Below are 14,863 nucleotides of genomic sequence, written 5' to 3' on the forward strand. Positions count from 1 at the left end.
TTCCTTCCTTCCTTCCTTCCTCTCTCTTTCTTTCTTTCTCTCTCTTTCTCTCTTTCTTTCTTTCCTTTTTTCCTTTCTTTTTTTCTTCGTTTTTTTTTCAGGGTCTCTCTCTGTCACCTAGGCTGGAGTGCAGTGGCATGATCTCTGCTCACTGCAACCTCTGCCTTCTGGGCTCAAGCGATCCTCTGACCTCAGCATTCCAAGTAGCTGGGACTGCAGGCATGTGCCACCATGCCTGGCTAATTTTTTGTATCTTTGGTAGAGAAGGAGTTTTGCCATGTTGCCCAGGCTGGTCTCAAACTCCTGAGCTCTGGCTATCCACCTGCCTCAGTCTCTCAATGTGCTGGGATTACAGGCATAAGCCACCACACCTGACCAGTGTTCTCTTCTTAATATAAGTACTTACTCCTCTCTCTCCATTCCTCCTTTATTTCTCTGTCAGGAGTACAGAAAATTTTGTTGTTGTTGCTTTGATACTTATTGTTGTCTGGTAACACCAGAGTATAAGGTGGAGGTGTGATTGGGAATAGTATTGGCTAAAATCATTAGTCTTAGATGAATTTTGGCATTTTAATATCAGTCAAGTAAGTATATATTTAACACTGTATGCTGAGTACTATACTAAGATTTGGAGTGTTGTGCTTAATCTGGAAATATCAAGAAAATTATACAAAAATATAGGAACTCTGCAAGAACCCTGTCTTTCACTGAAAACCTAGGCCCAGCACAGATTCTGACACAGAGTAGATACTCAATAATTGTTAGTTAAATGAATATATGTGAAAAATGTATTTTTGTGGAGATGTCACATAAGGTGCAGTGCTTTGAATATCAGGAGATTATGGAGTAGGCTGGGCACGGTGGCTCACGCCTGTAATCCCAGCACTTTGGGAGGCCGAGGTGGGCAGATCACTTGAGGTCAGGAGTTCAAGACCAGCCTGGCCAACATGGCGAAACCTTGTCTCTACTAAAAATACAAAAATTAGGCAGGTGTGGTGGCACAGGCCTGTAATCCCAACTACTCGGGAGGCTGAGGCAGGAGAATTGCTTGAACCCGGGAGACACAGGTTGCAGTGAGCCAAGATCGCACCACTGTACTCCAGCCTAAGTGACAGAGAGACTCCGTCTCAAGAAAAAAAAAATAGATCATGGAGTAAAATATATCAAATCAATTCACTAAATGTTTACCCTTTCTGAGTGCGGGATTAGTTCTAGTTATTTGGAGATACTCCTATGACTATATTAACTATAGTCTAACTTTTGTGAATATGATGTTTGTCATTTAACAAAATAAATACAAATCTGGGCACTGAGATTTTAATACTCACAGGCATATCTATCACTAGCAAAATGTTGATGCAAATAACTTATGTAAGAGACTTTTTAGAGCCCAAAGATTGATCAAACTCTGTATAAAGAACTCTTCCTAATAGAACAGGCTGGAGTTCTATTCCAGGATTTGACAGTATTTGGGAGTAGAACACTCACAAAGTTTATGACATCAGTGTATCAAAAGACCAGTATGCCAAGAAGGCAGGAATAGGGAGGTCCAAAAAAAAAAAAAAAAGGATGCTGATGCCCTGGATGGCTTCTGGAAGCTTAAGACTAGAGGTGAGCTTGGAGTTTATGCTAAGAATGAGGGTGAGTTAGGAGTCATAAAAATAAATGTTCTCCAGGAACGGTAGGCTGAGGCCTGACGTGGTTATTTGCACATACGCCATTGGTTGTTGACTTCTTATCTGTTATCATTTTCTAAAGAATCTTATAAGCTAGAATATCTTAATGGCTATATTTGTAGGAATACAATCTGACCCACAGTGATATTTTCATAAAAATCTTAAATAAATAACAAATTTATATAGCACCAGTATGAGTCTTTTGTGTTCACATCACTAGAATAATATTTAAGAAAAGAAGAAAAATTTTAATTTTAGCCCTAGTAATTACATATGATTTTAATCTTTCTGCTTCATTTTTTCTTCCACATCTTTTGGGAATATAAAAATAACCTGGTGAAATATTCACAAATGTCTTAAAAGGAATTATCATATTTTAATGTTTAAAAAGAGGCAAAAATAATTATCAATATTATTAACTGTAGGAATTGTAGCACAGTGAATAGTTTTTCTAGCAGTGGACCAACTGTCAGTCAGAATTTGTTGTCATCTAAGACATTAGTGTTAAATTGTTAAATATTGTGATACTTTATTTAGAATTGTTGTGGGGTTTAAATATGGTAATGCATGTATTATAGAGTATTCAGTAACATGCTTGGAAAATAGAAACTGCTTAACAAACGGAAACTGCTGCTGCTATCTTTAGGTGATGTTTGCTATTTATTAGAGATGGACTCTCTTGTGGCCATTCCACCGGTTTATTCTAAAATTTATCACGGTCAGATCAAGCATGGATTACTTACTAAGTTCCCAAATAAAATGTCATGAAGACAAACATCTACATCTTTCAATCTTAGGAACAATTTAAAAAACATTTTTTTTTTTTTTGTAGCGATGGGGTCTTGCTATATCACTCACGGTGGTCTCAGACTCTGGCCTAAAGTTATCCTCCCACTTTAGCTTCCCAAACTGCTGGAATTACAGGTGTGAGCCACTGCGCCTGACCCTTTGGAATAATTTCTTCATGCTTTATATCCACGTGTTAAAAAAACTGTTGGCAGCAGTTGCTGATGCAAGCAGAGATGAATAGCTGCTAATTAAGCACCCTTTTCTGTAAATTTTATACCAGAAGGAGGTCATGGAAAATGAGTACACATTCTACAGGCTTAACTCTTTTGAGAACAGTGAATATCTTAGACTAGAGGTTATATATAATTTGGAAGTACCCATTCAGTCTAAAAGTAAAAACTTCATTTTTCACAAATGGTAATATATAAAAATGCTGTAGTATATTAGAATTTTGTTGAAATTGAAGCCTAGAACAATACTAAACGTAAAGAGTGATAGTGGGTATTTTTTAAAACGCTCATTTATTTCCCTTGATTTTTGTTAACATCTCAGTGCAGGACCTTTCTGCCTTTTTATCACCCTCCTGCCTTTTCTTTTGTTAAGAAAAGTTCATAAATAGCTGCTGCTCTCCTTGCTTTCTGCCACACTCTTTTGATCGTATTCCCTTAGAGATACCACAAGTTAAGAGAAAGCTGCTATAATTATGAATGAAATTGAAATTCCTTCAGCTTACTTTACTGTGAATTGTCAATGTATTTGCCTCAATGTATTAAATGACAAATTCTCTTAGACCTTTATAAAATATAATATTTCAGATTTTTGAAATCCGAATGCAAGGTTTGGAAATAATATGTTTAAGAGTTTGTTGTTGTAGTTGTTGTTTGTTTAATAAAATACATTTTTTCCTCCTTCTCCTCCTCTTTTGTAAGTCTTGCAGTATTGAGCTCCTATGTCTGCTCCTGGCAGAAGGCAGGGCTAAGTAGATGAGAAGAGACTGTTGATACAGAAATTTCCCTCACAATCTAGACAAACTTGTTAGTGGTCTCCATTGTTCTGGTGGAATTTAAATTGTGTTTAGCTCTTAAAGTCCTGTCTAATGACTAGGACATACATTATGCTGAACTTGGCTTTTCAGAAAAGGTATACAGAAATTTCACTGTAACAAATTAGTATTCTACAAAGAAGAATTGCATATTAATACAAATAAGTTCAACTCAAAAGGCTTTGGGGTTACATTTATTGACCACAAAGACTTTGCAGACTTTTTTCCCTGGGAGAAAAATGCTCTACTTTTCAAACCTTAGTCATATTCCTAATTCTGGGTGATTTTTCATTTATCTCTAGTAGCTTTATTTCTGTCATTTAACTGTATTCCTTGACACTGCTGACCTACGACAATATCAGACATTTCTGTGGCTGATAAACACTTGAGAAGTTTACTGTTTTCCTTTTGCTGTAAGAAGACCTCCTACTACTTTCTTTTCCCCTCAAGCTTCATTGAGGTATAATTGACAAATTAAAATTGTATGTATTTAATAGTGTACACTGTGATGTTTATATATATATATATATGTACACTGTGAAATGATTACTACGATCGAGTTAATTACCATATCCATCACCTCACGTAGTTACCATTTTTTCCTCACATGCCTTTATAACAGAATTTTATTAGTAATCATCAAACACACATTGTTCAGATTTCACTGATTGTCTCATAAAATCTTATACAATTGATTTGTCAAGGCCTATGTACTGTGACTGATTAAGGTGTCTCTTGTGTTTACTTTAATCCATAGGTTTTTTTCCTTTTTTTCCTTGCAATGTATTTGTTAAAGAAGCCAGGTAGTTTCCTGCATTTTGAATTTTGCTGTTTGTGTCCCTGTTCCTTAACATGTTTATTTTTTCTGTGTTCTCTGTATTTCCTATAAATTAGTAATTAAGATTCTAAAGGCTCTTACCAGTTTTTTTGGGAGAAGTTTTTCACAGGTGGTATGGTGTATGTCCATCAGGGGTCTTGTATATTAGTTGTTTTGCCTTTTGTGATATTAGCAGCCATCAGTGATCATTGCCTGGATTCTTTATTTCATCAGTGTTTTTAAAATAATAGTATTCTAATTGTGTCATTTTACTTTTCCTTTATGAGCTGGAATACTTCTCTAGAGTTCAACTTCCCTTAGCAACTGTTAGATTACTCTGAGGTCTAGTTGTCTGAGTTACCTTTTTTTTGGTGTGTGTATGGTGAGAATATTTAATATCTACTCTCAGCAAATTTCAAGTATACAATGCAGTATTATGAACTATAGTTATCAAACTATACATTAGATCTCCTTGTAAGAAAGAGAGAGAGAAGAAAGAAAGAAAGAAGAAAGAAAGAAAAAAGGAAGAAAGAAAAGAAAGAAAAGAAAGAAGGAAGGAAGAAGGAAAGAACGAAAGAAAGAAAGAAAGAGAAAAAGAAAAGAGAGAGTGTTAATGGAGACAATGCCCCAAAGAAATCAGCAATTTTCAAATGGATAACTCCTTTTAAGAAGGAATGAGATTCCTGTAATGGCTGTTTCCTGGAAGGCATTGTCATGTGGAACCTCTTAGCCTCAGCATCCGGAGCTCCAGGAAGGGAACATTTCCAGTCAGATAGAATTATATATATACTATTTCTTTGGAAACTTCAGCCATCAAGATTCAGCCATCAACATTCCACCATCATGACTTCTGTTTCAACACAGTGGCTCTTAGTCCTCATTTTACTGCTTTTGTTGCTGCCTGTTGTCGAAGCAGTAGAAGCCAGAGGTGCAATTGCTGTCTTGTTAGGTGTGGTTCTCAGCATTACAGGCATTTGTGCCTGCTTGGGGGTATGTGCACAAAGGAGAAATGGACAGATACGACTTTGAAGCGCATCCCAAATCAAACTTTGCCCTGAAAACCTTTGTACTAGTGAAGCTAAACTTGACCTTTGGTGTTTGAAAGTTTCCAAGAAACAGTAAATAGGGGAGTTCCACATTCTTAGTTGTATTCCATAAAATGAGAACAAATTGCTATGTATAAGAAAACATGTTTTCCTTAAAATAAATAACGCACTGAAAAATGCACCCTATAATTTGTATTTGCTGGTTAGAAAGGAGATTCAAGAAGTAAGATGGCCGACATTTACATAAGTAATATTTCATAGTTTTAGAATTATCTAAGCTGGGCATGGTGGCATGCGCCTGTAGTCCTAGCTACCTGAAAGGCTGAGGTGGTAGGATCACTTGAACCCAGGACATCGAGGCTGCGGTGAGTCATGATCACACCACTGCAGTACAGCCTTGGTGAGAGAGTAAGATCCTGTCTCCAAAAAAAAAAAAAGCACATGAAATAGGAAGAAGGAAGTTCTTGCCCAGAATCCTAAGAAATCACCACTGTCCAGTTACAGTCACTGCCTCCGGAATCATTGAGGAGTCTTTTCTCCATATTTTCATTAGATTTTTGTTATTGACCAAGTTAATATTCTATTTAGATGTCAAATAGCCAAACATAGATGCTTTTATCTCTGGAGAAAAAACATTTAGAAAAATGCATTCATTGTATCTAACATTGAAGTGGAGAAAAGAGTTAATGTAAAAAAATCCTATATTTATCGTTTTAAACTTTTATTTTAGGTTTGGGGTACATGTGAAGGTTTGTTACATAGGCAAATTCATGTCATGGGAGTTTACTGTACAGATTATTTCTTCACCAAGGTATTAAGCCCAGTACCCAATAGTTATATTTTTTACTCCTCTCCCTGCGCCCACCCTCCACCCTCAAGTAGACCCCAGTATCTATTGTTCTCTTCTTTGTGTTCATGAGTTTGCATCATTTAGCTCCCACTTACAAGTGAGAACATGTGGTACTTGGTTTGCTTTAAAAAACCACTTTATATTGACATTGAAATGGAGAAAATATTTAATGTTAAAAAACTTTATATTAATTAATTGAGTAACATCCCCATGGTGAGAAGTACTATATTAAATATAAACTCATTATGTTGTTAAAAAAAAGGGACAAAATGATGTTGAAGATGAAACCTGCAGCAGCAGGCTGTACACAACAATTTGTGAGGAAAAAATTAATCGTTTGTGCCCTAATTGAAGAGGAGTGATGATTAATAGTACAAATAATAGCCAACACCGTAGACATCTCAATTTGTTCTGCTTATACAAATCTGACTGAAAAACTGAAGTGGAGCAAACTCAGTGGGTGCCAAAACCATTGTGCCCAGATCAGTGGCAGATAAGAGCAGAGCTTTCATTGGAAATTTTAAACAAGTGGGATCAAAATCCTGAAGCATTTCTTCAAAGAATTGTAATAGGAGACAAACATGGCTTTACCAGTATGACCCCAAAGAGAAATTACAATAAAAGCAGTGGCTACCAAGAAGTGGAAGTGGTCTAGTCAAAGCAAAAGCAGCTCTGTCAAGAGTAAAGATCATAGCAACAGTTTTTTGGGATGCTCAAGGCATTTTGCTTGGTGATTTTTCTGGAGGGCCAAAGAATGATAATGTCTGCTTATTATGAGAGTGTTTTCAGAAAGCCAAAATTTTAGTAGGAAAACGCCTGAAAGGCTTCACCAGTGTCCTTCTCCACCACAACAATGTTCCTGCTCATTCCTCTCATCAAACAAAAGTAATCTTGTGAATTTCAATGGGAAATTATTAGGCATCCACCTTACAGACATGATTTGGTTCCTTCTGACTTCTTTTTGTTTCCTAATCTTAAAAAAATCTATAAAAGGCACCCATTTTTCCTCAGTTAATGTGAAATGTGAAAAAGATTGCATTGACATGGCTAAATTCCTCAGTTCTTTATGGATGGACTAAATGGCTAGTGTCACAAAGGTATCTTAAACTTGATGGAGCTTATGTTGATAAATAAAATTTATATTTTAATCTTTTAATTCAATTTTTCCAAAAGTTTTTTGAAGTCTCATAATATTCTGCAATTCTACAGTTTCCACGGGTTGTCTCTTCACTCTGTTAATTGTTTCCTTTGCAGTTGTACATGGTATTTAGTTAGATGTAATTCCATTTGTCTATTTTTGCTTTTGTTGTCTGTACTTTGGGGGTCATATCTAAAAAATCATTTCCCATACAATATCAAGAAGCTTTCCCCTGTTTTCTTCTAGTAATTTTGCAGTTTCTGGACTTACATTTAAGTCTGTAATCCATTTTGAATTGATTTTTTACATATGATGGGAGATAAGGTTCCAATTTTATTCCGTATGTGGATATCCAACACCATTTATTGGAGAAACTCTTCTTTTCCCCATTGTATGTTCTTGGCAACTTTGTTGATCATCAGTTGCCCGTAAATATGTGGATTTTGTTCTAGATATTCTATTCTGTTCCATTGGTCTATATGTCTTTTTAAAATGTCCATACCGTGCTGTTTTGATGACTATTAGATGTCTAGTGTATTTCGAAATCAGGAAATATGATGGCTCCAGCTTTGTTCTTTTTGCTCAAGATTGCTTTGGCTATTTAGGTCTTTTGTGATTCCATATAAATTTGAGTATTATTTTTTCTACTTCTGTGAAAATGGCATTGCCATGTTGATAGGGATAGGACTGAATCTGTAGAGTGCTTTAGGTAGTATGGACATTTAAAAATATTAAGTCTTCCAATCTATGAACACAGGATATCTGTCCCTTTATTTGTGTTTTCTTCAATTTCTTCAGCATTTTATAGTTTTCAGTGTACAAGTCTTTCACCTCCTTGGTTAAATTTATTTATAAGTATTTTATTTATTTTTGACACTATTATAAATGGAATTGTTTTCTTAATTTTTGGATATAGTTCATTACTTGCATATAAAAACTGATTTTTATGTTGATTTTGTTTTGTAGCTTTATTGAATTTATTAGTTCTAACAGTTTTTTGGTAGCATTTTAGGGTTTTCTAATACAAGATTATGTCATCTGCAAACAATTTTACTTCTTCCTTTCAAATTTGAATGCCTTTTTTCCCCCCCTCATCTTGCCTAATTGCTCTGGCTGAGACTTCTAGTACAATGTTGAATAGAAGTGGTGAGAGTGGGCATCTTTGCTTTGCATTTTTCCTATGTTAGAGGAAATGTTTTAACCTTTTTACCATCTAGTATGATGTTAGCTGAGGACTTGTTGCATGATTTGTATTATGTTGAGGTACATTCCTTCTATTCCTAATTGGTTGAAATTTTTTTTTATCTTGAAAGGATGAATTTTGTAAAAAAATTTTTTCTGTGTCTATGAAAATGTCCGTATGATTTTTATCCTCTATTCTGTTAAAGTGGTGTATCACATGTATTGATTTTTATATGCTGAACCACCCCCACCCTTGTATCTCAGGCATAAATCCTAGTTGATCATGGTGTATGATGATTTTAATGTGCTGTGTAATTTGGTTTGCTAGTATTTTGTTAAGGAATTTTTCATCTGTGTTCAGGGATAATTTTTTTGTAGTGTCTTTGTCTGGCTTTGATATCAGAGTAATGCTGACCTCATAGAATGAGTGTGGATAGGTTCTTTCCTCTTCATTTTTAGAGAAGAGTTTGAGAAGGATTGGCATTAATTTTTTCTTAAATATTTGGTAGAATTCACCAGTGAAGTCATTTGGCCCTGCGTTTTCCTTGGTTGTGAGATTTTTGATTACTGATTCAATCTCCTTATCACTATTTTGTATTTCTTTGTTAACTTAAGGCCTCCAGCTATATCCACGTTGCTGCATAGGACATGATTTCATTCTTTTTTTATGACTACGTAGTATTTCATGGTGTATATGTACCATGTTTTCTTTATGCATTCCGCCACTGATGGGCACCGAGGTTGGTTCCATGTCTTTACTATTGTGAATAGTGCTGCAGTGAACATACGGGTGCGTGTGTCCTTTTGATACAACGATTTGTTTTCTTTTGGCTATATCCCCAGTAATGAAATTGTGGGATCAAATAATAGTTCTGTTTTAAGTTCTTTGAGAAATCTCCAAACTGCTTTCCACAGTGGCTGAACTAATTTACATCCCCATCAACAGTGTAAAAGAATTCCCTTTTCTATGCAGCCCAGCCAATACCTGTTATTCTTTGACTTTTTAATAAAAGCCACTTTGACTGGTGTGAGATGGTATCTCATTGTGGTTTTGATTTGCATTTCTCTGATGATTAGTGATGTTGAGCATTTTTTCACATGTTTGTTGATCACTTGTATGTCTTCCTTTGAGAATTGTCTGTTCAAGTCTTTTTAACCCCCACTTTTTAATGGGGTTATATTTTGCTTGTTGAATTATTTAAATTCCTTAAAGATTCTGGGTATTAGACCTTTGTTGGATGCATAGCTTGCAAGTATTTTCTCTCATTCTGTAGGTTGTCTGTTTACTTACTTTGTTGATAGTTTCTTTTGCTGTGCAGCAGTTTGTCAATTTTTGGTTTTGTTGCAATTGCTTTTGCTGAGGACTTAGTCATAAATTATTTTCCAAGGTTGATGCCACGAGGTAGTCTTCTTTGGCTTAAATCTGCTTGGTGTTCTATAATCTGTTGCTTGAATATTGATATCTCTCTAGGTTTGGGAAGTTCTCTGTTATTATCCCTTTGAATAAGCTATCTACCACTATACCTTTCTCTACCTCCTCTTTAAGGTCAGTGATTCTTATATTTGCCCTTTATGAGGCTATTTTCTAGATCTTGTAGGAGTGCTTCATTCTTTTTTCTTTTGTCTCCCCTGACTTGTATTTTCAATAGCCTGTCTTCAAGGTCACTACTTATTTCATCTACTTGTTCAGTTGTGCTATTAAGATACTCTGATATCAGTATATCAATTGCATTTTTCTATTCCAGAATTTCTGCTTGATTCTTTGTAATTATTTCAATCACTTTGTTAGATATATCTGATAGGAGTCTGAATTCCTTCTCTGTGCTATCTTGAATTTTTTTGAGTTTCCTCAAAACGGCTAATTTGAATTCTCTGCCTGAAAGGTCACATATCTTTGTCACTCTGGGATTGTTCCCTGGTGCCTTACTTAGTTCATTTGGTAAGAGAGTATTGTGTGCTAAGTTTTTGGTCACAGCAGCCCTATCTGCCTTAGGAGGCACCTCAAGCCCAGTAACACTGTGACTCTTGCAGAATTTTAGAGGTCTCATCTTGGTGGTGTTGGATGGGGCCCAGAAAAATTCTCTGGATTACCAAGCAGAGACTCTTTGTTCTCTTCCCTTGCTTTCTCTCTAGCAAATGGAGTCTGTCTTTCTGTATTGAGCTGTCTGGAGCTAGGGGAGGAGTGCTACAAGCACCCCTGTGGCCACTACCCCTGGGACTGTGCTGTGTCTAACCTGAAGCCAGCGTAGCACTTGGTCTCACCCAAGGCCTGCTATAATCTGCTACCTGGATACCACCTATGTTTGCTTAATGAACGAGGTCTCTACAATAGCAGGTGAGGTGATGAAGCTTGCCAGGCTTGTGTCCTTCAATTCAGGGAAGCAAGTTCCCCCTGGCTCCTGGCAGGTGCAGAGATGTTGGCCAGGAACAAGGGCCTGGAGTCAGAATCCTTAGGAAGCTACCTGGTGCTCCTTTTTACTGTGGTTGAGCTGGTACCCAAGCCACAAGACAAAGTTTTTTCCTACTCTTCCCTCCTCTTTCCACAAGCAGAAGAGTATCTTCCTATGGCCACCACTGTCACAGGCCCATGGAGAGTACTGCCAGGCTCCACTGATGTTCACTGAAGGCCTAAGGGCTCTTCAGTCAGTTTGCAGCGAATGGTGCCGGGTCTGGGACTCATCTTGCAAGGCAGTGCACTTCTCTCTGGTCCAGGATAAGTCCAGAAATGCCATCCTAGAGTCAAGGTCTGGAATTGGGGACCCAAGAGACTGCTTGGTGCTCTACCCTACTGTGGCTCACCTGGTACCTAAGCTGCAAGATAAAGTCCCCTTTCATCTCTCCTTTTCTTTTATCAAGCAGAAGGAGACTCTCCACATAGCCACCATAGCTGGGAATGTGTTGGTTCACACCTGAAGCCAGCACGCTTCAGATTCTCACCCAAAGCCCACCTATGGTATGCACTACCTGACTATCACTGCTGATTATTCAAAATCTGTTGGCTTTCTAGCCAATGGGTGATGAATCCTTTCAGGATCTGGTCTTTCCTTTCAAGGCAGCAGATTCCCTTCTGGCCCTGGGTGTGTCTAAAAATGTCATCCAGTAGCTGGGGCCTGGAATGGGTGTCTCATGACTCTTCCTGGTGTCCTATCCTACTATGGCTGAGCTGTTATCCAAATTGCAAGACCAAGCCCTCTTTACTCTTCCCTTTTTCTCTCCTCCAGCAGAAGGAAGGGGGTCTCTTAGAGCTGCAAGCTGTGCTGCCTGGGCTTGGGGGAGGGGCAGGGTAGGCGCTCCCTTGGCCACCCAGGCTGGTGTCTTACATGCCCCCTAAGTTTATTGGCTCTAAACCCACAAGGACTTGCCTTGTGGCCTAGACTGCCTTTCAGGTTTGCTCTTGCTTCTCTAGTTCTTTTAATTGTGATGTTAGGGTGTCAATTTTAGATCTTTCCTGCTTCCTCGTGTGGGCATTTAGTGCTATAAATTTCCCTCTACACACTGCTTTAAATGTGTCCCAGAGATTCTGGTACATTGTGTCTTTGTTCTCATTGGTTTCAAAGAACATCTTTATTTCTGCCTTCATTTTGTTATGTACCCAGTAGTCATTCAGGGGCAAGTTGTTCAGTTTTCATGTAGTTGTGTGTTTTGAGTGAGTTTCTTAATCCTGAGTTCTAATTTGTTTGCACTGCGTTCTGAGAGACTGTTGTGATTTCTTTTCTTTTGCTTTTGCTGAGGAATGTTTTACTTCCAATTATGTGGTCAATTTTAGAATAAGTGTGATGTGGTGCTGAGAAAAATGTATATTCTGTTGATTTGGGGTGGAGAGCTCTGTAGACGTCTATTAGGTCCGATTGGTCCAGAGCTGAGTTCAAGTCCTGGATATCCTTGTTAACCTTCTGTGTCATTGATCTGTCTAATATTGACAGTGGGGTGTTAAAGTCTCCCATTATTATTGTGTGGGAGTCTAAGTCTCTTTGTAGGTCTCTAAGGACTTGCTTTATGAATCTGGGTGCTCCTGTATTGGTTGCATATATATTTAGGATAATTAGCTCTTCTTGTTGAATTGATCCCCTTACCATTATGTAATGGCCTTGTCTCTTTTGATCTTTATTGGTTTAAAGTGTGTATTATCAGAGACTAGGATTGCAAACCCTGCTTTTTTTGCTTTCCATTTGCTTGGTAGATCTTCCTCTATTTTTAAATTTTGAGCCTACATATGTCTCTGCATGTAAGATGGGTCTCCTGAATACAGCACACTGATGGGTCTTGACTCTATCCAATTTGCCAGTCTGTGTCTTTTAATTGGGGCATTTAGCCCATTTACATTTAAGGTTAATATTGTTATGTGTGAATTTGATCTTGCCATTATGATGTTAGCTGGTTATTTTGCCCGTTAATTGATGTAGTTTCTTCCTAGCATCGATGGTCTTTACAATTTGGCAAGTTTTTGCAGTGGCTGGTACCGGTTGTTCCTTTCCATGTTTCATGCTTCCTTTAGGAGATCTTGTAAGGCAGGCCTGGTGGTGACAAAATGTCTCAGCATTTGCTTGTCTGTAAAGGATGTTATTTCTCCTTCACTTATGAAGCTTAGTTTGGCTGGATATGAAATTCTGGGTTGAAAATTCTTTTCTTAAGAATGTTGAATATTGGCTGCCACTCTCTTCTGGCTTATAGGGTTTCTGCTGAGAGATCCGCTGTTAGTCTGATGGGCTTCCCTTTGTGGGTACTCAACCTTTCTTTCTGGCTGCCCTTAACATTTTTTCCTTCATTTCAACCTTGGTGAATCTGACAATTATGTGTCTTGGGGTTGCTCCTCTCGAGGAGTATCTTTGTGGTTTTCTCTGTATTTCCTTGAATTTGAATGTTTGACTACCTTGCTAGGTTGGGGAAGTTCTCCTGGATAATATCCTGAAGAGTGTTTTCCAGCTTGTTTCCATTCTCCACGTCAGTTTCAGGTATACCAATCAAACATAGATTTGGTCCTTTCACATAGTCCCATATTTCTTGGAGATTTTGTTCATTTGTTTTTACTCTTTTTTTCTCTAAACTTGTCTCTTCTCGCTTTATTTCATTAATTTGATCTTTAATCAGTGATACCCTTTCTTCCACTTGATCAAATTGGCTATTGAAGCTTCTGCATGTGTCACGAAGTTTTTGTGCTGTGGTTTTCAGCTCCATCAGGTCATTTAAGTTCTTCTCTACACTGTTTATTCTAGTTAGCCATCTGTCTAACCTTTTTTCAAGGTTTTTAGCTTCCTTGCGATGGGTTGGAACATGCTTCTTTAGCTTGGAGAAGTTTGTTATTACTGACCTTCTGAAGCCTAATTCTGTGAACTCGTCAAAGTCATTCTCTGTCCAGCTTTGTTCCATTGCTGGTGAGGAGCTGCAGTCCTTTGGAGGAGAAGAGGCACTCAGGTTTTTAGTATTTTCAGCTTTTCTGCTCTGGTTTCTCCCCATCTTTATGGTTTTTATCTACCTTTGGTCTTTGATGTTGGTGACCTACAGATGGGATTTTGGTGTAGATGTCCTTTTTGTTGATGTTGATGCTATTTCTTTCTGTTTGTTCATTTTCCTTCTACCAGTCAGGTCCCTCAGCTGCAGGTCTGTTGGAGTTTGCTGGAGGTCCACTCCACACCCTGTTTGCCTGGGTATCAGCAGCAGAGGCTGCAGAACAGCAAATATTGTTGCCTGATCCTTTCTCTGGAAGCTTGGTCCCAAAGGGGCACCTGCCTGTATGAGGTGTCTGTCAGCCCTTACTGGGAGGTGTCTCCCATTTAGGCTACACAGGGATCAGGGACCCACTTGAGGAGGTAGTCTGTACATTCTCTGAGCTCAAACACCATGCTGGGAGAACCACTGCTCTCTTCAGAGATGTCAGACAGAGATGTTTAAGTGTGCAGAAGTTTCTGCTGCCTTTTGTTCAGCTATGCCCTGCCCACAGAGGTGGAGTCTATAGAGGCAGTAGGCCTTGCTGAGCTGTGGTGGGCTCTGCCCAGTTCAAGCTTCCCAGCTGTTTTGTTTACCTACTGAAGCCTCAGTAATGGCAGATGCCCCTCCCCTAGCCAGGCTGATGCTTTGCAGTTTGATCTCAAACTTATGCACTAGCAGTGAGCAAGGCTCCATGGGCTTAGTTTGGCTGGGTATGAAATTCTGGGTTGAAAATTCTTTTCTTAAGAATGTTGAATATTGGCTGCCACTCTCTTCTGGCTTATAGGGTTTCTGCTGAGAGATCCGCTGTTAGTCTTATGGGCTCCCCTTTGTGGGGGAGCGAGGCATGGGAGGGAATTTCCTGGTCTGCCAGTTGTGAAGACTGTGGGAAAGGCACA

The 14,863-nt window shown here is 38.2% G+C and overlaps 1 protein-coding gene across 2 annotated transcripts in view; it reads left to right on the top strand.

The window, feature by feature from the left end:
• TEX11 (testis expressed 11) overlaps positions 1-14,863 on the top strand; it is a 350,946-nt gene that overhangs the window by 95,879 nt on the left and 240,204 nt on the right. The gene's annotated exons all lie outside the window — the stretch shown is intronic.

This window comes from Colobus angolensis, unplaced genomic scaffold (genome assembly GCF_000951035.1).
Source record: "Colobus angolensis palliatus isolate OR3802 unplaced genomic scaffold, Cang.pa_1.0 Scaffold216, whole genome shotgun sequence".
Taxonomy (NCBI): domain Eukaryota; kingdom Metazoa; phylum Chordata; class Mammalia; order Primates; family Cercopithecidae; genus Colobus; species Colobus angolensis.